Raw genomic sequence first — 24,331 nt, 5'->3', positions numbered from 1 at the left:
TTGTTAAATGTAAAGAGGAGGTTGAATCTAACAGGTATAATTTTAGAAAGGACATCATGTAACCTCTATTTCCAAAGTCCCTAAAAGGTCCATGTGTCTCCAGTAGTCACCCTCTCTCTACAGGTGTCACCTATGTGGTGATGGACTGGGAAGAAATCGGTGATGTCCTAGATGGTGGCTGTGGAGGAAGGATGAAGGAAAGCTTGGAGTGGTAGCCAAATTGTCTGAAAATATATGAATATTTTACCAACTTGATATTGGTTTGAGGCACAAATGTGAAATTCTCTATTGGTGTTTATTAACATTGGTTGTTATTTCATTTTGAATCTTACCTTCCAGATACTGAACTATTCTTACTCTATGCATGTATTTTTACATAATTTGATTAAAATTTGCAAATAAGTTCAGAATCCAAAATATTTCATAGCTAAATTTTATGCTAAGTTTTGGTCACTAATGTGTTTATTAATTACTAAATGTTAGCATTAAAATGTAAACTTTAATAAAAAACTGTAAAACACAAATAAATAAAACAAGTGGAATAACATTTGGACAGAATTGGAATGAGAACATGAATGATGTAATATTAAAACTATCCAAAACTGAAGTAGAATAATATTGTTTGTCAACTATAAGGGAAAACAAAACCCTTAAAGGTGTCTGTAGACCTTTGTGAATATGTGAATTAATATCTTTTGTGAGTTTTGGTGAAGTTTTGTTCTTATCTTTTCAAATTGTACTTCTATTTTCTCATTGTCCGAAAATCCAATTCCATGTATGTTAGACCTTCTCAGTAGTAAGTCTCATCTGTCTCTCTTGAGTTAGAGACTCACACAGACAACATAAGCAACTGACCTTTACTAAAAGAAATCCTAAAGAGCTTTCTTCAGCACAAAGAAAATAACCCCAGTAGAAGCTGGGAGATGAGAAAGGAATGAAGCGCAATGGGATGGGCAGAAATCTGTGGGGTAAATGGAAACAAACATTGATGCTCACTGCCCTGGAAAAATCACTGGTGGAGTTCATTTCAGACCTGGGAAAAGGTACCTTTAATGCAGAGAGGATTTTATTTGATGCCGCCAGTTGCTGAAGGCTCTAACAACATGGTACCATTTTAATGTAAATTCATAACTTGAGATAGAATCGATTTTCTATTGCTAATTTGTTGCAAGTGTCAAGATATAAAAATGGACTTATTTTGTTTCCACAGCTGTTCTTTTTTCAAATTAACATACTACCCAACTTAAACGATGAAATAAATTTTAACCATGTTTCAGACCATCGAATTTCAATGCTCAGTGGTGTCTTCTTGCCTAGCAACCAGTTGACTTCACTACTAAAAAATTATGGAGATAAATGATTCCCAACATTTCAACTACATACAGCATTCTCTCACAAACAAAATACTTAATGTTTGTTTTGAAATAAAGGACACTTTATCCTTCTTACCAAGATACAAGGTTTCACATTCTATAGAAGGTACAACCAATTATAAATTACCATGTGTTTCTTTAAAAATTATGATTACAATTATAGAAAGGCCTGTGCACAAGGGTCGGACAGGTGTGATTCTTCTATGTAATGTGTGTAATTTTTCACTATCATTTAAAGGACAAATATAAATATCTAATCAATATAAAATGTGACTCTAAAATTAACAGTACTAAAATTCGATATGGTTTGAGATGGTTTAAATGAGATTATCACTATCACAAAGAGGAAAACACAATATACAAAACTTTGAACAAGGATAGGGCTTATAAAGGAAATGATCACAGGAAAGAGATGGAGCTTATGAAAATAAAGAGAATGTATATATTTTTTAAATTGCAATTGTCACTCCAATAAACTTTAATTAAAAAAAAAAGAATGTATAAAAGAATGCATAATTTTTAAGAGGCACTCAGTTTAAGGGTTTGTTTTTTTACATTGTGTCAAATACCCCATTTTCAAAACATATGTATCACACTATGTACATCATACTGGCTGCTTTAAGATACTATGTGCCCTGTGCAAAATTAATCTGTTTTTCTCTGTTCCTCTTGATTGCAAACACAGACACTTTCCATCTAAAAGCTGTAATTCATATTATGTTCCTAAGCCATTCCTATTTTAGGCCATCAATACATCGAATAGAAGGCTAAGCCCCTCCACTTGGAGGATTTTGTACTGAGAAAGGGGATATCTCATTTGAATTATACTCCTACTTACTATTTGAAGTCTATCTTTAACTCCTTTCATGGTTGTCCAATCCACAAAACTGGGTCTCTGCCTTACTTTTCAATAAAACTTTCAGTTTACCTTTCTGAAAGGTACACCTTTCTGAAACCTGCTGACTTAGTTCTGAAGAATCACTCTCCCTGATGATATTTGCTAAGATGCCTTTTATCTTTGACTGTTTTTATCTAAATTTATGGACCTTTCAGATGCATTTAATGCCCCCCCCATCTGATTTTGAGTATTATCATTTTTCAGACACGTCTGCAAAACCCCACATAGTGGATCTGAAATGCTTGGATGATGACACTGGTCCAGATAAAAGCTAGTGCCCGTTCAGATATTGTGATTCAGACTGAGGGTCACTAACCTGTCCAGGAAACCCAGTCTGTAGCTGGTCGTTACTTCAGTCCTGATCTATTTGGTCTACTTGCTACCAATACTGAGGTCCCAAGATGCCTGCAGATCATGCCCATATGCTTTGTGACATGTGGTAAATGATTGCATCAACCATACAGATGTTATAAGTCGTTTGGACAATCAGTAAAATCGTGTATTCGAATGGGTTTTATAAGCTGGAAGAATACAATAAAAATGTCAGTTATATATAAAATTCCTCCAATGGATATTTATATCTTTATCCCAAAGGGGTATAATTCTTTTGTTTTGTTTTTTTGTTTTATTTTTAAATTGACATGTCTTAGTTGAAAATCTGTAGAATAAGAAACAATACCCCAGGAAAATGGTCAAGAACACTAGTGGGCCCTGTGACATTGGAATCGCCAGGGCGAGGCCCACCTGCCCACGTGCTGGTGACAGGACCATGGAGCCGACCGCCCTAGACACAGTGCCCATGCTCTTCTCAGAGGGCGGCCGGCAAGCCAGGTGCCGCAACAACAGAATTGCAGAATTTCTTGCCCCGATGGGGTGCACTTAATAAAGCCCCTCTTATTATATAAAAGAGATCATTTACTTTGATTGGCTCCCATTTGTTTCTTTTTCTTTAAAAGTTGGCTGCTTATTGGTTTTTATGATTTTAAACAGTTCACAAGGTGATGTGAAAAGACGTGAAATATCCATCAATATGTAATCACTTCAGCATTCACTCCGTTAACAAAGAGTCTCATGCCTCTAGGCAAGCATGTGCCATCTGGAGCTGCATAATTGCCCAAATCTCAAAACTGCAAGGGAAATATTCCAAAGATTCAAGCCAATGTCACAAATCCATGCTCAAAGGCTTCCAATAAAAGTTCTGCGAGAGTGCCTAAGTCGTTATTGAACCTGAGGTTGAGGAGGGGGAAAAAAAATGTCTTCTATGGCTTTCAAGCTGCTCTAATTAGAAATTTAGAGCATGTATTTCTAGAAGATTCTGTAGCTTTGACTGTGGCTAAAGGTCAAGACCGGGTCTAGGAGACCACTGCTCATTCAGTTACAACTACAGTTTGCACACCCCACCCCTGGGCCTTTTCAATCCTGTATTCTGTTAACTTAAATATATCACATATATTTTTTACCTTACGAAATTAAAGAGATGGCTGAAAGAAGCTGAGTTTAGAATCAGAAATTGGATGCAAACCTTGCCTATAATAAAAATAGCATATTTTATAAATTATAATGTGAGAAAGAGACTGAAAAATTAATAAATCCTCCCACACTGACAACACTGACTTTTTAACATTTGTGAAAGGTAACGCATCAGAGAATTCCCCTCAGAAGGAACATTCCTTCCACTGCAATATCCTCTTGTCCATCCCTCGCACACTGGTTTTCCCATCTTGATGCTCCCCAATTTTCACATCATCCCAAACATGAGGGACATTTTCTTCCTTCCTGACAGTGGGTAATAAGAGGAGATCTTATTACCCACTGTGGCTTAAAACCTGTATTTAGCAGGAGTTGCCATATGGCATTTCAAAATTGTTTTTGATCTGCATAATGCCATTGAACCTTTTGATTAAACACCAAACTGCAAGAAAAACTGGAAGCGGCTTGGCATGCCCGCTGAGTCTTATTGAATTTAAGCTGTGCTGACAGGAGCTAAAAGAATCAGAAATGGGATTCAAATCTTGTGGACAAACACACACACACACACACACACACACACACACACACACACACATTCAAATCATAAACTTGCAGAAATGAGAGAACTTTTGATGAGCACGAAATTATCTTTTATTTTGAGACAAGAACAAAACAATCACTAAAGAAATTTCTAGTATTTCTATTTTTAAAAAGAGCAGATCTATTCATCTTCTTGGAATTTCACAGATACTAGTTAATGTGAAATTTTGGAATAAACTGCAACTTTTTATGCTTGATGGGAATACCTAAAATAACTCTCCCCATCTATGTTTTCCTTAATGGACCGTATTTCTTGTTTCTGTGCAAACAGGTGACATCTGTAGGGCAAGCCCCTCCCAGTCTGCCCCCCCTTCCCCAGGTACTAGTCACCGCCGGTACCCTTGCTTACTCACAGCCCGGTTTCCTGCTCCACACACCAGAAAGTTCTTCCCAGAACCATCTCCAGGACAACAAGCTATTTGCCCGTCCATCAAAGCTGACAACTTACTTTGCATCTTTCTTAAATCACCCAGATTATCTCTGACCTCAAGGGTACTATCTCCCCATTGTCTGTATCCTTTCAGGAAATCAAATTCCAAATCATAGGAACTCCTCCTTAATTACTTTATATGCCTGAATCCTATAAAATTAAACTTGGGGGAAAACTAAGCGCTCCTCTGATGTGCTATTAATTTTATAGAAGAGGGAATGAAGTCTTAGATTTGTTAACAAACTTCTACAGTTTTTCACAACAACTTAGCTGCAAATCCTTGTTTTAGCACAGATGTCTGAACTCTAACTCGCACACCATTCCATTTGCTATGTTACATTGTCATTCCATATAATTTTAAAGAACAGACAGAAGTTTAATATTTTTAAATGCTTAGGAAATCCTATCAGAGACAAACTATTATTTGCTATCCATGCTTTTTTATTCAAAAGTTTTAAGTTAGAGTAGTAATTTAACATTTATTGAATATTTACTGTAAGTGAGGCCTCTATCCAACATTTTATATGTAATAATATTTACAACTTTCAAGGACAGGTGCCCACTAATACACACGTTTGTCTAGTTCAAGATTTTCCCCCCATTATTCACTGGCTCGCTTCTATGGCATGCTTCACGTTTGATTTTAATTGAGGTAAAATTCACATGATCTAAAATCAACCATTTGAAAGTGTACATCTCAGGGGCATTTAATGCATTCACAATATTGTGTAAACATCATCTCTATCTAGTTCCAGAACTTTTCTTCTCCCCCAAAGGAAGCACTGTACCCATTAGGCAGTCATGCCCCATTCCTCCCTCCCCCAGTGCCTGGCAACAGCTAATCTGAGATCCGTCTCTATGGATTTACTTGTTCTCGACATTTCATACAAATGGAATCACACAACATATGATCTTTTGTGTTTGATTTCTTTTTTTCACTTAGTATGACTCAAAGTTCATTTATATTGAAGCAAGTATTAGTACTTCAGGTCTAGATTCTCAGTCATTTACACTGATCTATATGTTGATATATTCCATGTTCTTTAGAGTTTAAAGTCACACACACACACACACCCTTGAAAACAGAGAAAGCTTTCTTTTGCACACACTGTCTCAGATTTCACATATGCCAACAGAGAAGAAATGCCATTGTAGCACCTGCCTTCTGCATAATGTAGCGCTTTCTCAGAGTCTCTGAAATGCCTGCAGTCCGGTGAGGATTCCTCGGACGCTGTCCTCTGAGGAGAAGCACCTTTCATGCCAGGCTTATTCATGACTGCTGAGATGGGCACAAGCACCGTCCCCTTGTGCTGCCATAAGGTCTGAGCGTCCTTTCCCAGCTCAGGAGCCACTAGTTCCTCCACCTAACTGGTGAGGACAAAGGGTAGGGCGAAAGCACGTCCGAGTCCCTTCACAGACTGCTTTGTTGGTCTCCCTCACAAGTATTGGTAAGTGCACTCCAAGAAGTATCTGTCATGGTCACAGGTTTTCCACTAAGATCATATAAATCTACTTCAAATAATTTGTCAGGAGTTCTTCCCTGGACTCGGCTAACTGCTTTGATCTCTGCTTTAGGACTCACCCAGAAGATACCCCAAAATTTCTTTAACACACATTTATTGACTGCTTGTTGGGCCAGGTGCTATAATCAACATTTCCGTTGGGAAACAGAAATAATTAAAAATATTTCATGTCCAAATAGAGTTCAGCCTTTGGTTGATCTCAGAAGAGGTACCACGTACGGGTAATTTTATGGAAAGATCCAAAATAAAATGTTTAGTTCCAAAATGAAATGTTACATTCTGGATATCCAAATTTTCTCGCAAATAATTCATGGGTCACTCCACTAACCCTGAGAAAATGGATGAACGTAAGCAGATATGAAATGAGATCTCTCACCCCCTCATACTTGCTGCAGGTGTAGGGCTGCCCTGGGGATTGTGTGTCAGTGGGGTGGTTGTCAGGGATAGTGAATTGGTTTAGAGCCTTTTTTGTTAATATTCTGTACAGCCAGTGAATCTCTTCATGGAGGATGCAAGCTTTGTGAAGGGTGCAAGCTAGCCAGAGTTATCAATAACCTCAGCCTAATGTAACACAGGGCTCCTGTGTGTGAGGGCGGGGCCCAGGTGAGGAACGCCATGCAGCAGCAGCTTCATGAGCTTGCGTGGTTTGTGTCTCCCCACCGCACCAAAGAGGGAGAGAGCACCCCGTCTTTCTCATCCTTGCGCACACATGAGGCAGAAGGGGAAGAGAGCGGGGTGAGGCATACAAGTTGTCAGCATTTGGACATGAAAAAATGGAGTCAGACTCTTCATTACAACTCAGCCCTAGCATGTGATGACTGAATTGTAACATGTTTTATTTAATTGCATTTGGACTTATTTAGGTCATTATGATGCCCTGTGAGACCTGCAGCCTGAGGCCAGCCAGGGAGGTGGAAGTCCTGTTTAATGAGTGTCCTGATCACTGTGGGTTCCCAGAGGGTCCACAGCTGTCAGGGATGTTCGAGGATTCAGGTTACAAAACATTATCATGAATTTGAATGAGATCAGGGGAGGGCTTGTGCTGTGTGTGTGGCAATGGTCCACCCCTGTTGGTAGGCTCTTTTGTGAGTATCTGCAAGTCCTTAAGGAGTGTCCAATGGCTCTTCTTAGAAGAGGATGCTGTCAACGTAATGTCACATTGATGCTTTGGGAGAAAGAGTGAAGCAGCTAACACCTTGCCTGCCCAGCTTGGATGGAGGGGCAAGGCTACCAAGGCATCCATCCAGTGATAGGCGAGTAAAGGTGTAATATTGGCGTGGGGACCTTAATGGATTCCACAGCGTTGAAGTTAAGCTAGTCTACTTTGAGGTGCCATTTGCTTTTTTTGTCCCAGGTTTAAAAATAGTCTAAGTTGAGTGATTACATGAGAACCAGTGAAAATATTCACTCCTTCACTAATTAGGTCTTATACATAACAAATTTCAAACCTTGAAAGTCCCATTTAATTTATATTAGACCATATTAACTATTTTAACAGGGAGGTAAGGTCCATAGGGTCTCATTTTGTCAAGCCAATTTGTAAGTGCCAGAGACTTAATTTAACTTTAATTTATTATTCATTAGGTCAGAGCATCCATGCCCTCAATGAGATATTTTAGGGCAATGGATGCTACAACTATGGGAAATTTAAATAAGGCGATAGTACCGAGGAGGCTTACCTACTTTATGCCTCTATTTTATATACAGTATCGTCTCTAAATGAATCTGGGGTACCATGTTTAAATTTTGTAGACTCTCCAGGTCTAACTTTAATTGAGTCCCAGTATTGATTAACCAGGAAGGTTTGCAGCTGGTGCATATTCTGCAGATGTTAAAGTTAATTCAAAACTTATATTATAAAGTGGCAAAAGCCATTCAGCACTCTTTTATCTTTTGTGTTGCACAACATTTTTAAATCCTGCATTTCCAATGCGTCACATTGTGGATCTTTGTTTCACTTTTGTTGTTTTCATTGTTTCCTTCCTCTGTATCCTGGTCTCTTTCTGTTTTTCATTTCTCTCTCTCTCTCTCTCTCTCTCTCTCTCTCTCTCTCTCTCTCTCTCTCTCTCGCTATACTCCAGGGTGACACTCTGTCCTGCTCACCTTTATAATTTTCTTCCTCCAGGAAGCCACAAATCAGTACTGTCAGGTTCAGGGACCTCGCCCATGGCAGTGGGTGCTTTTTAGGGTTTAAAGCCCTCAGGACGCAGTGGGGTTTATAACCTCTTTCTTGTGCCAGAGGGGTGTTCAGGCAGTTTTTCTGCATCATTGTGAGGACTGGGACTTTTAATATGACAGAAGTACAGGCAGCAGCAGCAGGAGCAGCGAGGGTATTTAAAAGTCCTGGTAAACCGTCTGTAATTTAGGGTATCGGTCTCAAAGTGCCACCTGACGGCTATTTTCTTCCTGTTTCTCCCTGTTTTTCTTTGCACTCTAAGGACTGCTTCGTCATGAGAGATCACCCAACAGGCCCGAACCTCCCACAAGGCATCATTTTTTCCCTCTGAGGACTCTGCAGACCAGAGGCCAACACCTGATGAGTCACATGACCAAGTGGTCACAGGGTGTGGTGTTCTCCTGAGCCTAGGTCAGTCATAGCCCCATTCTATAGCACAGGAGGTAGGCTTGTGTTGGGACATACGACCCAGCCGGGTCCCTTAGAGGAAGGCTCCTACACCAAATGCCAAGTTAGTTTCAAAACGGTGGACTTAGGTTGGCTAAATCTATAACAGGGGCTTCGTAGGCTGCCACAAGGTACCCTGAAGAAGCACAATCAAAGCACGAGCTACTCAGCAGACAGCAGTTCAAAGTGTGTGCTTGCTATTGAGCAGATGGACAAATCAGACCGAGAGAAGAAAGACCCAGGATGGTGATGGTCATCGGCCAGGCATCCTGGTCACACAGCCCATTTGTTATGGCCCATGTGTCTTGCAGGTGAAAACACTTTCCCACATGAATGACAATCCAAAGCCTGATCTCAGGTCTGCTTCTGATGGATGCAATTTAAGACACAACTCTTTTATTCTGGTCATCAAATTGCCTCCTCGACTGAGCAACTATTTTTCCCTTATGCTAGGCATGGTTGCTGATCACATCAATCCCATTCTCTTTTGCTCACAGGAAAGGGTACTCAGCCCATGGCTAGCCAGTCAGAGTCGCCTGGGAAACTGACCCAACTCCAAGGATTGGGCAGATAATTCAATCTAAGTCAACACCAAGTCTTTCTCTAGGATTTTGCTTTTATTGGTTTAGTGGAACAAATAAGCTCTCTTCACTGAGGCCTTAAAGTGGGGCAACATAAACCAGCAATCATGTTTGCTGACTCTGGAGAAGGTTTATCTTTAGAAAGAAACATGACAGATTGTGGGGTAGCGGTAGCGAGCAAGACTGAGAGGCAAAGGAAGAGCTGGAGCAGGAGAAAGAAGATCATAGTGAACAATATGAGTTCATGGATCCAGCAAGGCTATTATCAGATATTAAAAAAAAAAAGGCACACACACACAGACCTACGCCCATTTGAATTGAGTTTTGTCAACTTGCCAAAGATCCCAGATAATCTGTACTATTTATTTAAATGGAAACTGAGACAGATTTAGTGTGGGAGAAGATTTTTTTTTCCTACAAGAATGAGTTTATCTAATTTATGTAATTGTTTACTGCCTTGAAAGAATGAGTCTAGCAATCCATCAGAGATACGATGGATGGGTAAGTTTTGGGAGCAGTTTATTCTGTTTCTGGTCCTTCCCCCTTCTTGGCTGACATTCCATTTCCCCGAAAATAAGACCTATCCAGACAATCAACTCTAATGCGTCTTTTGGAGCAAAAATTAACATAAGCCCTGGTCTTACATTATATTATATTATATAAGATCCGGTCTTATATTATAGTAAAATAAGACCCGGTCTTATATTATTTTTGCTCCAAAAGACGCATTAGATCTGATTGTCCAGCTAGGTCTTATTTTTGGGGAAACACGGTTATACTCATTGTTGCATTGCCTCTTTCTTAAGAGACATAAGCAACATACAAACAGAATCCGTCACCCAGATGCTCCTTATTTATTTACGTGCTCAATAAATATTTGTTGAATGAATGGATATTAGAATAGTGCTGAGACAAACTTCAAAATGTAAAAAAGCAACATGAAACTTCAATTCTCTGAAATATCAGGTGTCTAACCCCACTTCTGAAATCTCTTAAAAGATGAACTATGTGATCCATTCCAATATTTCAGAGTATCCACCTCACATGGCATAAAAACAAAGACTTTAAGTTCCAAAACCAAAACTTCAAAGGAAAATAAATGTCAAATATAAACATTGTTTTTATTTTTGCTATAAACCACTGACTTTGCCGTTCTTGTATTTGTTTCTAGATGCCTAATCTCATGGGGAAAAAAAAAATTAATGTAAAAGCTGAACCATAAATATGAGATTGTAATGCAACTGGTAATGAAAGAAAAAATAATATAAATGTGCATATTCTGGACACCTGATGACCTTAGGTAATTTTGTTACTTAGCAAAATAAAAATTCAAAATTTTCTGGTACCATTCTTTAATATTCCTCTTTATTTGTACCTCATTAATTTTATTGCATTACAAATAGATTTACAGAGATAAGATACATAACAATCAAAATGATCAAAATACTGGAGATTCAATTTTTAAAATTCTGCTGATGTTATAAAACTTATTTTTAAATTTCCTAAATAACGCATACCTATGTTTTCTACTTTATGTTTTCTCGAAGCCCGACGTCGGGGTATAATACTGTTGCTATTCTTCCACCGTCTATGTTCCTTTATTGTCTGTGTGCATAATGTTTGTTTGTTACTTTGGAGTAATCCACAGAAATATATACTATTAAAGGAGTTTTTATTACATTCAAAGCCATTTTAATCTGAGCTGCACGTAAAAAAACCATTTAGCTCTAGCTCTTGACATATGTTTTTAAATGAATTCTTTGTTTTCTGAAAAGCAATTACAGGAGCAAGTGGTACTTTTCTGTCACTCAGATCTCAGGGTTTGAATCCACAGAACACAAAAGGAGAAGTTAGTATCATAATGCACTGGGTTTCAATCAAAGTTAAAGTACTTTCCTTAAATTGGCTCTTTGCAAAAAGCTTTGCGACCTAGAGATTTATGCTGACAGCTAATTCTATAATTTTTTATAAATACACAGCACAGCAATGTTGGCTTTTTTGGGTCCTTCTGTAGTACAATGAGATTTCTCAGAGTACTTGAGAAAAAAGGGAATTGTTAAATTCCCAAGATTCCCCACCTACTGCTATATGAGTCATTCCGTCTTCTTCACTAAATTCAAAACAGTTCAAGGCAAGAAGTTTACAGTCTCCTTCTTCTTTATATTCCTCATGAAACCCTGGAAAATGGTTTGCATGCAGTATTCCCTAACAACCCTGATGCGTTAGACACAGCTTAAATGGCTCTGGGATCCACCAATGATTCGGAAAGAGATCGTGTGTACACAGCAAGCACCTAAAGCCACAAGACAGCACATGATAAAAGAAAGATGAAAGAAAGGAACCATCACTTGAAGGCACTGATGAAAAGGGTGAAAATCCTGAGCCAAACGTCTAAGCTTTGGGTTCTCTGGTTTTCTGAGCTTCCCCACAGGCCTCTTCTAAATTGTAGTTGCTCTGTAGTCCACGTTCTGTGATCCTATGTGTGCACTTGAACCAAAACGGCTTTTGTATAATTGAGTGCAGGGAAAGAGGGAAGAGAGGAAAGAAGAGAAGGAAGGGAGGGAGGGAGGGAGGGAGGGGGGAGGGGGGAGGGAGGGAGGGGGAGGGAGGGAGGGAGGGAGGGGGGAGGGGGGAGGGAGGGAGGGAGGGAGGGAGGGAGGGAAAGGTAGCTCCCCTACCTGTCTTCTACCCAATTAAATCATGACATTTTGCCACTTAATGAGGTGGATGTAGAATATTCTACCAAAAACTAAATTACACCAGAGGAACTCTAGTTAATTTTAGAAAAGATCTGTTTTCTCAGAGTGACTTAATTTGTAAATGTCCACCACAAAGTGAAGAGGTCATTGGTAACGTTCCCATAAATCTCATCACTAAACATAAAGAGTTTGGGTTTTTTGCTCCATAGTGTCCCTTTCTTCAGTGTCTTGTCACTTGTGTTTTCTCCCTACATAAAACTGTCTCCATACTTTGCACATTTCGAATCCCCACCACATCTAGTTATGGTTATTTCACATTGTTTCCCATCTGGGTTCTCGCCCCAAACTATGTGTTTACCAATCATTAGGAAATTAAGGCTCAAAACGTATTTTTTCCTTATTTTCCTAGAGGTTTTTGAGGAAGAATACATAAAAGTAAAGTAAAAATTGGTATTAATTAATCTTATTTCACACTTTAAGGTCTAAAATTTATGTATTATCAAAAAATGAATAGCTCTGTCAAGTTTGGACAAATCTGAATCAAATCTCAAGGAGATTAATCCCTGATACCACTACTGAGTTTTCTCTCTTGTCTCTCCCCCCACCTCCCCGTCACCTCCAGTATTCTAGTTTCTAGTATAAGAAGCTCAAATTTCCTTTGAAGATGATACCTTTATATGTGGCTTCCATAATAAACCACTGCTACTTATTTTCTTAAACCAAGTTTTGTTTAAAATACTGTTCTTAAAAGCTATCCCAGGAAGATTAGAATTGATAGTACACTGGTGGCGTATAACCACCCACAGTGACATTTCCCAACCCAGCTCATATATCCCAATAAAAACACATTCACGAGAGTAGGAAAAAATAAAAATAAAATATTCTTAGCAAAATCTACTGTACAAAATCTACTGTCCAAGTTACAGTCAAAGCTAATATGTATTTCCTGAATGAAACTTCTCCTTGTATGCTCTTATTTTTTAAACCAATTATTTATGTATACCCATTAAACACAGTTATACATATCAGTAAATATAAGTAAATAGAAAAGAAAAAATAGGTAGTCTTTGTTAATATGGGAAACAGTTCATCGCATACGATTATTTATTTATTTATTTTTGGTGGGTAGCCTTTTCATTTAATTTATTGTTTCTTTTGCTGTACTGAAGCTTTTTATTTTTTTAAATTTATTGGGGTGACAATTGTTAGTAAAATTACATAGATTTCAGGTGTACAATTCTGTATGACATCATCTATAAATCCCATTGTGTGTTCACCACCCAGAGTCAGTTCTCCTTCCATCACCATATATTTGATCCCCTTTACCCTCATCTCCCACCCCACACGCCCCTTACCCTCTGATAACCACTAAACTATTGTCTGTGTCTCTGAGTTTTTGTTTCTCATTTGTTTGTCTTGTTCTTTTGTTGTTTTTGGTTTATATACCACATATCAGTGAAATCATATGGTTCTCTGCTTTTTCTGTCTGACTTATTTCATTCAGCATTATAATCTCAAAATCCATCCATGCTGTCACAAATGGTCCTATATTATCTTTTCTTAATGCCGCATAGTATTCCATTGTGTATATATACCACAACTTCTTTATCCATTCATCTATCGAAACACATTTTGGTTGTTTCCATGTCTTGGCCACTGTAAATAAAGCTGCAATGAACATTGGAGCACACGTGTCTTTTTCTCTAAATGTTTTCAGATGTTTTGGGTAGATACCCAAGAGAGCGATTGCTGGGTCATATGGTAATTTTATTCGTAATTTTTTGAGGAACCTCCACACTGCCTTCCATAACGGCTGCACCAGTCTGCATTCCCACCAACAGTGTATGAGGGTTCCTTTTTCTCCACAGCCTCTCCAACACTTGTTACTATTTGTCTTGTTGATGATAGCCATTCTGACTGGGGTGAGGTGATATCTCATTGTGTTTTTTATTTGCATTTCTCTGATGATTAGTAATGTTGAGCATTTTTTCATACGTCTATTTGCCATTTGTATGTCCTCTTTAGAGAAATGTCTCTTCAGGTCCTCTGCCCATTTTTCAATTGGGTTGTTTGTTTCTTTGTTGTTGAGTTGCATGAGTTCCTTGTATATTTTGGATATTAGCCCCTTATCAGAGACACTGTTTGCAAAAATCTTCTCCCATTCAGTTGGTTGCCTCTTTATTTTGTCAATGGTTTCTTTTGCTGTGCAGAAGCTTTTAAGTTTCATATAGTCCCATTCGTTTATTTTAGCTTTTACTTCCATTGCCTTCGGAGTCAAATTCATAAAATGCTCTTTGAACCCAAGGTCCATAAGTTTAGTACCTATGTTTTCTTCTATGCAGTTTATTGTGTCAGGTCTTACGCTTAAGTTTTTGATCCATTTTGAATTAATTTTGGTACATGGTGACAGATAGCAGTCTAGTTTCATTCTTTTGCACGTGGCTATCCAATTCTCCCAGCACCATTTATTAAAGAGGCTGTCTTTTCTCCATTGTATGTTTTTTGCTTCTTTGTCAAAAATTATCTGTCCATATTTATGTGGTTCAATTTCTGGGTTCTCAATTCTATTACATTGGTCTATGTGTCTGTTTTTCTGCCAATACCATGCTATTTTGATTATTGTTGCCCTGTAGTACAAGCTAAAGTCAGGGAGGGTGATACCTCCATTATTGTTCTTTTTTCTTAAGATTGCTTTGGCTATTCGGGGTCTTTTGTGGTTCCAAAGAAATCTGATGATTTTTTGTTCTATTTCTTTAAAAAATGCCATTAGGATTTTGATGGAGATTGATACTGCTTTGGGTAATATGGCCATTTTCACTATGCTGATTATTCCAATCCATGAGCACGGAATGTCTTTCCATTTCTTTGTGTCTTCTTCAATTTCTTTTAAAAATGTCTTATAGTTTTCAGCATATAGGTCTTTCACATCCTTGGTTAAGTTTATTCCTAAGTATTTTATTCTTTTTGCTGCAATTGCAAAAGGAATTGTTTTTTGTATTTCTTTTTCTGAGATTTCATTGTTAGTATATAGGAATGCAATGGACTTTTGTACGTTGATTTTGTTGCCAGCAACTTTACTGTATTCGTTGATTGTTTCTAATAGCTTCTGTTGGATTTTTAGGGTTTTCTATATATAGCATCATGTCATCTGCAAAGAGTAACAATTTAACTTCTTCATTCCCAATTTGGATACCTTTTATTTCTTTCTCTTGCCTGATTGCTCTGGCAAGGACTTCCAACACTATGTTGAAAAGCAGAGGTGATAGGGGACAGCCCTGTTGTGTTCCTGAACGTAGAGCAAAGGGCCTCAGTTTTTCACCATTAATTATGAGATTAGCTGAGGGCTTGTCATATATGGCCTTTATTATGTTAAGGTATTTTCCTTCTATACCTATTTTATTAAGTGTTTTAATCATAAATGAATGTTGTATCTTGTCAAATGCTTTTTCTGCATCAATTGATATAATCGTATGATTTTTGTCCTTTATTTTGTTTATGTGATGTATCATGTTGATGGATTTGCAAATGAACTCACCAATAAAAAGGCACAGAGTAGCAGATTGGATCAAAAAATTAAACCCAGCCATATTCTGTCTCCAAGAGACACCTCTCAGCTACATGGACAAGCATAGACTCAAAGTGAAAGGGTGGAAATTGACACTTCAAGCAAATGGTATCCAGAGAAAATCAGGTGTAGCCATAATGATATCAGATGAAACAGACTTCAGGGTGAAAAAGGTAGCGAGAGACAAAGATGGACATTTCACAATGGTAAAGGGGACTATACAACAAGAAGACATAACAGTCATCAATATTTATGCCTCCAATCAGGGAGCACCGAAATACACCAAGCAACTACTAACAGAACTAAAGGGAGAAATCGACCAAAACACAATTATACTAGGGGACTTAAATACATCATTGATAGCTATGGCTATATCATCCAAACAGAAAATAAATAACGAAATAGCAGCCCTAAATGACACATTAGATGAAATGGACATAATTGACATATATAGAGCAATTCATCCTAAAACATCAGACTATCCATTTTTTTCTAGTGTATATGGAACATTCTCAAGGATAGACCATATATTGGGACATAAAATCAGCCTCAGCAAATTTAAGAAGATTGAAATCATACCAAGCACATTCTCTGATCACAAGGCTTTGAAATTGGATATCAACTGCAAAAAGAAAGCAGGAAAAAACACAAATACATGAAGATTAAAAAACATACTTTTAAAGAATGACCAGGTCAAAGAAGAAATTAGAGGAGAGATACATAGAAACAAATGACAATGAAAATACATCCTGCCAAAATTTTTGGGATGCAGCGAAAGCAGTTTTAAGAGGGAAATTCATATCATTACAGGCCCATCTCAAGAAACAAGAAAAATCCCAAATAAATAACCTTATGTTACACCTTAAAGAACTAGAACAAGAAGAACAAATGAAACCCAAGGTCAGCAGAAGAAAGGAAATAACAAAAATCAGAGCAGAACTAAATGAAATAGAGAACAAAAAGACAATAGAAAAGATTAATGTGACAAAGAGCTGGTTCTTTGAAAAGATTAACAAAATTTACAAATCCTTGGCTAGACTTACTAAGATAAAATGAGAGAAGACACTAATTAACAAAATCAGAAATGAAAAAGGGGAAGTTATCACGGACACCACAGAAATACAAAGGATCATCCAAGAATACTATGAAGGACTATATGCCACCAAATTCAATAACCTAGAAGAAATGGACAAGTTCTTAGGAACATATAGCCTTCCTAGAGTGAACCATGAAGAACTGGAAAATCTAAACAGACTGATCACCAGTAACGAAATTGAATCAGTCATCCAAAACCTTCCCAAAAGCAAAAGTCCTGGACCAGATGGCTTCACTAGTGAATTCTACCAAACCTTCAAAGAGGATCTAATACCAATCCTGCTCAAACTCTTCCAAAAAATTGAAGAAGAGACAGTACTCCCTAACTCATTCTATGAGGCCAACATTACCCTGATACCACAACCTGGTAAGGACAACACAACAAAAAAAGAAAACTACAGACCAATATCTCTGCTGAATACAGATGCAAAAATCCTAAACAAAATTCTAGCAAATCAAATACAACAATGCATTAAAAAGATTATTCATCACGACCAAGTGGGGTTCCTCCCAGGGGCACAAGGATGGTTCAACTTAATATATCTTATCATCATTCTATAAGTGATATTATTAGTTATTAGTGGACAATATGTCAAGAAGTAGCTAGCTATACATTAAGTCCTTTTTCCACTGAGTCTTGGCATGTGTTAATAATGTTGAGATGGCTAGAATACAGGAGAAAAAGAGAAGATGTGTATGACTGATTTCTGAACATGAGCGCCTTTGAAAAAAGATAGGGAGGACTGAATCAGAAGGGTGGTTGTTTTCATAGAAATTCCTTCCTGATATTGCATGCACTAGCAGACTGTCTGGATTGACTCAGTCACCGTAGGATGGAGTCATCTCACTACTTGAAATAATAACATTAAAATAATAATCATTATTTTTATTATTGTTTCATGCCTGTAGTTACTAGGTTAAGATGATAAATGTCACTTTCCTATTAACATATATCAGATCCCCAAGTTGAATTTACATATGTGTTATAATCTAGATCAGGAGAAAAGAGATTCAACAGAAACCTTGTGTCTTGCACTAATGAACTGTGCGCTACAGCCAAGAGAAACATTTGGAGAGTCAAACAGGGGATATTTTTTCTGAGTCAACATTCAGTGTTCAAAAGCAATGGATTTATCTCTATAAACGTTTAGATCATGATAGAGAGACGTATATCGAGCACTTGGCAAGGAAAAATGGCAGAGATCATGTTGTTTTATTAACTTCTTTGTTAAAACCACAACCTTTTGGTATTTACTTTATAGATTCTCAGGAAGAGAATGCTTTCCTGTGACTGATTCAGGGAGAGGAAGCTCATAGCCCGAAACTCAGTTTAGTAATAAGGAATGCCATCGATACCTGGCAGGGAGACTGCCACTGCATTTTGAAGTTGAAACATATTTTAAATACATACAACATTTGAATCAAGGTATAAGGACATGTCTTATAAAGGGATAAACAGGAATCCAGAACACTTTTGTAATGGAGTAACAAAACACGAAAGTTGAGAAGTAATAGAACAAGTCTCAGAAAAAAAATAAAATAATGGATCTTAGGAACTTAAAGTCAAGTTCAAACCATGTAGTAGAGAGATAAACATTTGTGGAGTGAGGAATGACAAGAAAATATCATTGTGCAGCTAACAGGTATTCAGAGTAGTCTGAGAACCTAAATCAGAAGCTATAAATGGAAATGATTAAAGAGCAAACCCTAAAGTGTCAGTTATTAAATCAGTGCAGAAGTACATAGATCTTTAAAGGAAAAGCAGGCGTTCTGAAAGCCCACAGTGAAGCCAAAGCTCCCAAATAAGAGGGACATCATAGAGAAGTCTCCAAAAGAAAAGTCATTTCCTAAATCAAGAGTGACCAGGAAGCTAGATTCAGGGAGGTCTGGCCATGGAACATGGTCTCTGGAGGTGGAGCTCAGGCTGAATTCCAGGCCTTGTCATTATCAGGAGGCAAAACAATACCCCAGTCCTGGAGTAACAAGGGAAAAAGAGAACCAGATACAAATCTTTCCATATCGAGATAGACTTTCTAAAACTGTGCTCTGAAGCAAGAGTTGGGCCACAGGGAAGTAAGGCAAGGACTAAACCACTCAGTTAGGACGATTAGAGCGGAGCTGATGTACAGTCCCTGCACCCAGACCTGGGCTGTCCCCATTACCAGCATCACAGTCTCTGATGGGCTGGGTTGTAACTGTGAGGCGGGATTAAACAACGACCACCCAAATGGGAACAAGCGAAGCTTATGTGTCAGGCTATTGGTGTGGGGAAGCTGGAAACGGGTTAACTGGAAGAAGATCGATCATCTTACGTGATGGTTTATGAGTACATACTTATTTTTTCTTGTTGGTGCTCAGTTAGAAGTGGGGACAAAATTGAAGGAAGCCAGGTATCTCTGATCACGTCCTGGTAATTGGGCACTGACTTCTGCAGCCAGAAGTTGTGGTTTGGCTCCCCAGCTACTTGCTGCAGAGACTGAGGGCCTGAGTTCAGGTGTTATACAGGCTCTGGCACTGTCTGTTTGCAAGGTCAGGCTCTCAATGAGTTAATGGCGTCGAATGTAAAATGGGCAAACCAAAGGAGAAAAGATACAACAAATGGGTATACCTCTGTCACAAGGAAAGTGTTGGCACAGAGTAAATGGCAATCTGAGAATTCCTAATTGACTGAATTAAATTTTCAGGAAAGAAAAGAAAAGAAAGAGAGAAAGGAAGGAAGGGAGGAAGAGAAAAAAAGAAGCATGAATTAATTTGATTTTACCTTGAAATGCCCAGATTCATTTTCTACTTTCTGGGACTAATGAGGTTTTTGAAATAATCCAGACCTTTTAGATACTTTTTAAAGCTACATTGTGAATAGCTGAATTCATGGATTGTGGAAGTAACTCACAACTATTATATATCCTATAAATGCCAGCTTCTCGTCCTGATAGAATGGGAAGTATCACTTAGGAATGCATCTCCACACTCAAGTTTAGTGGAAAGAATGAAGCCCTCCAAAGTGAAAAGAAAAAATGTTTAAAAAGCCCAACAAAGAAATAAAAAAGAAGTTTCCCTTAGAACACTTTTATTTTTTTTTTAGGATCTTAGAGTAAGTTTATTTTTTTACGATTATAAACTTAATGCAAAGTCTTCACAAGAAATTTAGAAAGTACAATGATGAAGAAACAATGAAAATATAACTATTAAAAGATGACCCAAATATAAAACAAGCTTTCTAAGTCATCGTTTTTTGTTTTGTTTTGTTTTGTTTTGTTTTGTTTTGTTTTGTTTTTATCTCAGCCGATCAGCAAAGATTACCTTTAGGAGAAGGACCATTCCAGGAAAACACCTAGATCTTCTTCTCTCAGAATGTAATTTGATGAACACTAATCCCTGATCTGCTTTTTCAAAAAAAGAAAAAAAAGCTGTTCTCTCACCTATTTGGAAATGTACACTCTCTCTTTTTTTTTGTGCATTAAGAGATCAAAGGCTGTCAGGAATCCTGTTGTAAGGAAACCTGGTTAATTTCCTCAGACCATCAGTCCATGGAAATGTCCCGAGCAAATGGCAGGACATGGCCGAGTGAACAGACAGAAGGGAGTTTACCCTCTTTAACAGCTGAACAGGCACGTGGAAGGCCATGACAAGCAAACACAGGAAATCAGCCTCTAAGAATCGTAAGTGCCTCACTCCCAAAGCAGAGAAATCATATCTTGTGGCTGAGGGATTTTTTTGATGAAGGATTTATAGGAGATAAGAAAGACAGCACTAGAGCTAGCCAGACGTTTTGTTTCAATTTAGAAAAGCAGGTATCAAAAGTTTAGAGAGCACATGAGAGTGGCTGCGGTCACATTGTTTAAAACAGAATAAATGATCCGGAAATGCAATCTCACATAGCATAAAAAGTAAATTTAGAAAATACAAGCCAAAGTAATCTCTGTAATGAAGGAAGGAGAAATGGATGGGAAATGCTCAGTGACACTACGTGTGCAGCTCTGTGGTGTTAAAAGGACTTGACCTAAATAGGAAAAAGGATCAGTAATGAAGAAGCTCAAACGCAAGGTACAGAGATTCTGGGATAATTTTTTAAAGCTTAACTAATGATACGCAATTTATGGAAAGTCAACAAGTAAAAGAGAAACTTTAACTCTCCTTTAAACAACAAGAAAAAAGTAGTAGAAAAAACTACTCCTCGGTAGGGAGATGGGGCCAGAGCCAATAATCTCCTCCGTAGCTTCTGTCTCCTGAAGAAAGTATAATTACATCCAAATGACAAAGGACTCAGAACGTGATCGAAGGCCTAGTGGGTTGAACAGCAGAAAGAGGGCCTTTTAAGTGAGGTCATTGCTTGAGCTATTTAAGCCCCTATGACGGAAAAATCTTTTCAAAATTTGAAGGATTACAGAAAACAAGTTAGAAGGGAAAATGTCCTCATTTTTAATAAGGAATAAAAGGCTCACTTCACAGAAGGTGAAGTTCAGATTGTACAAACTGGCCAGCTCAAGGCAACCTTCTGATATATCCTATGAAGAACCATTAAATTGATGCTAGGTAAACCCTGAAAAAGAAAACGGTGAACACTATGAGTAGGCTAGTTTTAATATGTAGTCATTCTAGTCTGGATACTGCTGGATAAAAATCATAAACCTACACGTCTCTGAGCACTTTCCCCTTCCACCAATCCTTGTCAACTGCTGGAAAGCGTCTATTCCAGGTACATGGTCTCCACCGTCACCATGGAGTACAGTGTTGGAAGCCTGCACCTCCAACCTGAAGTTCCTCGGCGTCACCAGCTGCTCCTCAGCCCTAAAGCAAGGTCTCATCACTGAACTAACGGGAACAAAGTGTCTACCAAGGAGATGGTATGTTTACAGCATCTACGTGGATTTACATAAGTGACGATGTTAGGCGCTGCAGCAAAGCCGTCTCTGTTCATCCAGTTCTGCAGCTGCAGCATGAAAGCAGCCACCACAACACAGGAACAGAGCACCGAGGCCGTGTTTTAATAAAACTTTATTTGCAAAACCAGGCGGCAGGCTGGATTTGGTACACAGGCCACAGGTTTTCAACCACTGATTTTGGACGTGATAAAAGGCTTTGGCTCTACAAAGCATTATTTGTTATTCCATTTTCATTATTGCATCAGCCAAGTTGTTGTAAATCAAGATATTTTGCTGTTTGCTTTTTAAATTATTTTATTCTTAAAGTATTCCACATTATGTCTTTACATCCATGATGTGAGATCAGTATATGCTGTATGGTTGTATATCCTTTACAATAATGTGTTAGGGAGTTGCAATGATTAGGGTAATCATTCCATTAACGAATATTTGTTTTTCCTAAGGACCTTCACATTATTCAAAGAATATGGTAAATTCAGGTAATAAGGCTCAATAACTAGATTGTTAGCTCTTCCAACAAAGGAGGGAACGCTTTTTATATCTGTCAGATAGCCCACACAATAACCGCTAATAAACAGGGGTTCTGGGCTGCACAATCATTGATTTAAATGTGTTTTTTCTTTTTATTTCTCTAAAAGAAGTTAAGGTCTCCTATTTAGAGTAGGGTTTTATTTTCACATGACAATTAAAAGTTCTCTGTTCAGTGCTCGCTTTGGCGGCACATATACTAAAATTGGAACAATACAGAGAAGATGAGCGTGACCCCTGCGCAAGGATGACACGCGAATTCGTGAAGCATTCCATATCCAAAAAAATATATATATATATATGTTCAAAATGCAAAGACCTCTCAGTATAATAATCTATAAAACATTCAAATTCTAAGGTAACTATTTAAAAAAATTAGAGAAAATATTACATTGTAGTATTATACATGCTAATTTTTTAACATGCCACCTTTTATTGGTGGTAGGTATTAAATAAAATAACAGTGTCAACACAAGATTTCTAGCATTTATCACAAATCATTTCACCATGAGAACTATCCATGTATTTTAATCTAAATTATTGCAGCATAGAGACTGCTGTGTTTTCTTCAGCTAAATTCAGCCTCACGGTTGTAATAGTCCTACCTGCTTTGAAATGCTGAATTGCCAAGCTATTTCTACTCTGGAGTCTAACATATGCAATGTTCACCCACTAAGAGCCTGGCCCCGGCAGGCAACTTCTTGTTTACTTTGTTTCTTGTGAGCCTTTGAAAAATTATTATACAGTCTTTGTTGACAAGCTTTTGCAATGACTAAAACTGTCATGTCCAAATAGTGCTTTAAGGCAATTTGATGCATATGCAAAGAAACATCATTAAGGGTCTTTTATACTGAGAATTGCCTGCTATAAATATCATCTTATATTCATATATTGCTGTACTGTATGTTGCATACAAGCACATCTGCCTATATTTCTGATGGTTAATTTTTTTCTATTAAAGTTTAGTGGAGTGACAATTGTTAGTAAAGTTACACAGATTTCAGGTGTACAATTCTGAAGTATATCACATTGTATGTTTACCACCCAGCATCAGTTCTCTTTCCATCATCCACGGTTAATTTAAGACTGAATAGATTGCTATTCTCTTGAAATTTCTATTGAAAGAAATGCTAATAAATTTGAAGCAATTGAGAATAGACTTCCACTCCATACTTCCAAAAGGATAATGTCTCAACATGGCTTATTTTATAGCAAATGTGCAACAAAATATTTACCTTTTTAAATTGAGTGTATTTCTAATTAAAGAACTCATTAGGGGGATTTAAGCAATTTCCATGTCTGTTGCCATTGCCATTGCAACATAAGAGACTTAAAACAACAACAAAGATATGACTGAAATGGTATTTCAAAATTCTGAAAGAGTTTCTTGGTTTATATGTATTAAAAGTCCATGCGAACAGGCAAAACAAGCCAAAGAGAGAACCAAAGGCTGACAAAATTATCAGGTGGTTCAGAACTCAACATCTCTCTTATCTACTTTTCCAGCTTACTTCTTTCACAGGAGCAACTCACATTGGCAATCAGGGGGAGACTCGAGGGAAGTTTGGGGGCACCTCGATGAACAATTAAGACATTTCAAGGCTGGAAACTAAATTAGAAGGAACACAGTGAGCAGACTGGCACCACAAAAAGGGCAATAAGTAAAACAGAATTGAAACGAGAAAAGTGAAGAAAATAAACATAAATAAAAAGTAAATTAAAAAGGCTTCAGGATAAAGGAATGATATAGAACAACGGAGGTAAAGGAGGTCATATTAGGATAGGCTACGTGATTCCTGGGGCCAATACACAATGAAAATACTGGGGCTCCTGTTAAAAAAGGAGGAAACAATTGCTGTGAAGGTATTGAAATACATAGCTTTAAAATGTCTACCTTAGTCTCCCAGCCTGTGATTTTGTTATTTGCTATCTAACGCCACACGCCCTTGGGCAGGGGGATGCTTGGAGGGTCAGTGCTGACCCTGGCAGCTCCCTGCATCCCATCTAACACCTTACCACGTGTGTTCTTTGATGCTGCTCCCCACTTTCCAGCTGCTGGACCA

General features: G+C 37.9%; 1 non-coding gene across 1 annotated transcript; it reads left to right on the top strand.

Annotated features, from left to right (window-relative positions):
• The first annotated feature begins 22,443 nt into the window (after window positions 1-22,443).
• LOC141567049 (U6 spliceosomal RNA) lies at window positions 22,444-22,550 on the top strand. Its single transcript, XR_012489445.1, has one exon. It is a non-coding gene; the product is annotated as a U6 spliceosomal RNA (small nuclear RNA).
• The last annotated feature ends 1,781 nt before the right edge of the window (window positions 22,551-24,331 follow it).

This window comes from Rhinolophus sinicus, linkage group LG09 (genome assembly GCF_036562045.2).
Source record: "Rhinolophus sinicus isolate RSC01 linkage group LG09, ASM3656204v1, whole genome shotgun sequence".
NCBI classification, from domain to species: Eukaryota; Metazoa; Chordata; class Mammalia; order Chiroptera; family Rhinolophidae; genus Rhinolophus; species Rhinolophus sinicus.
Note: the sequence above shows the minus strand (reverse complement) of the source record. Positions and strands in the feature narration are given on the sequence as shown.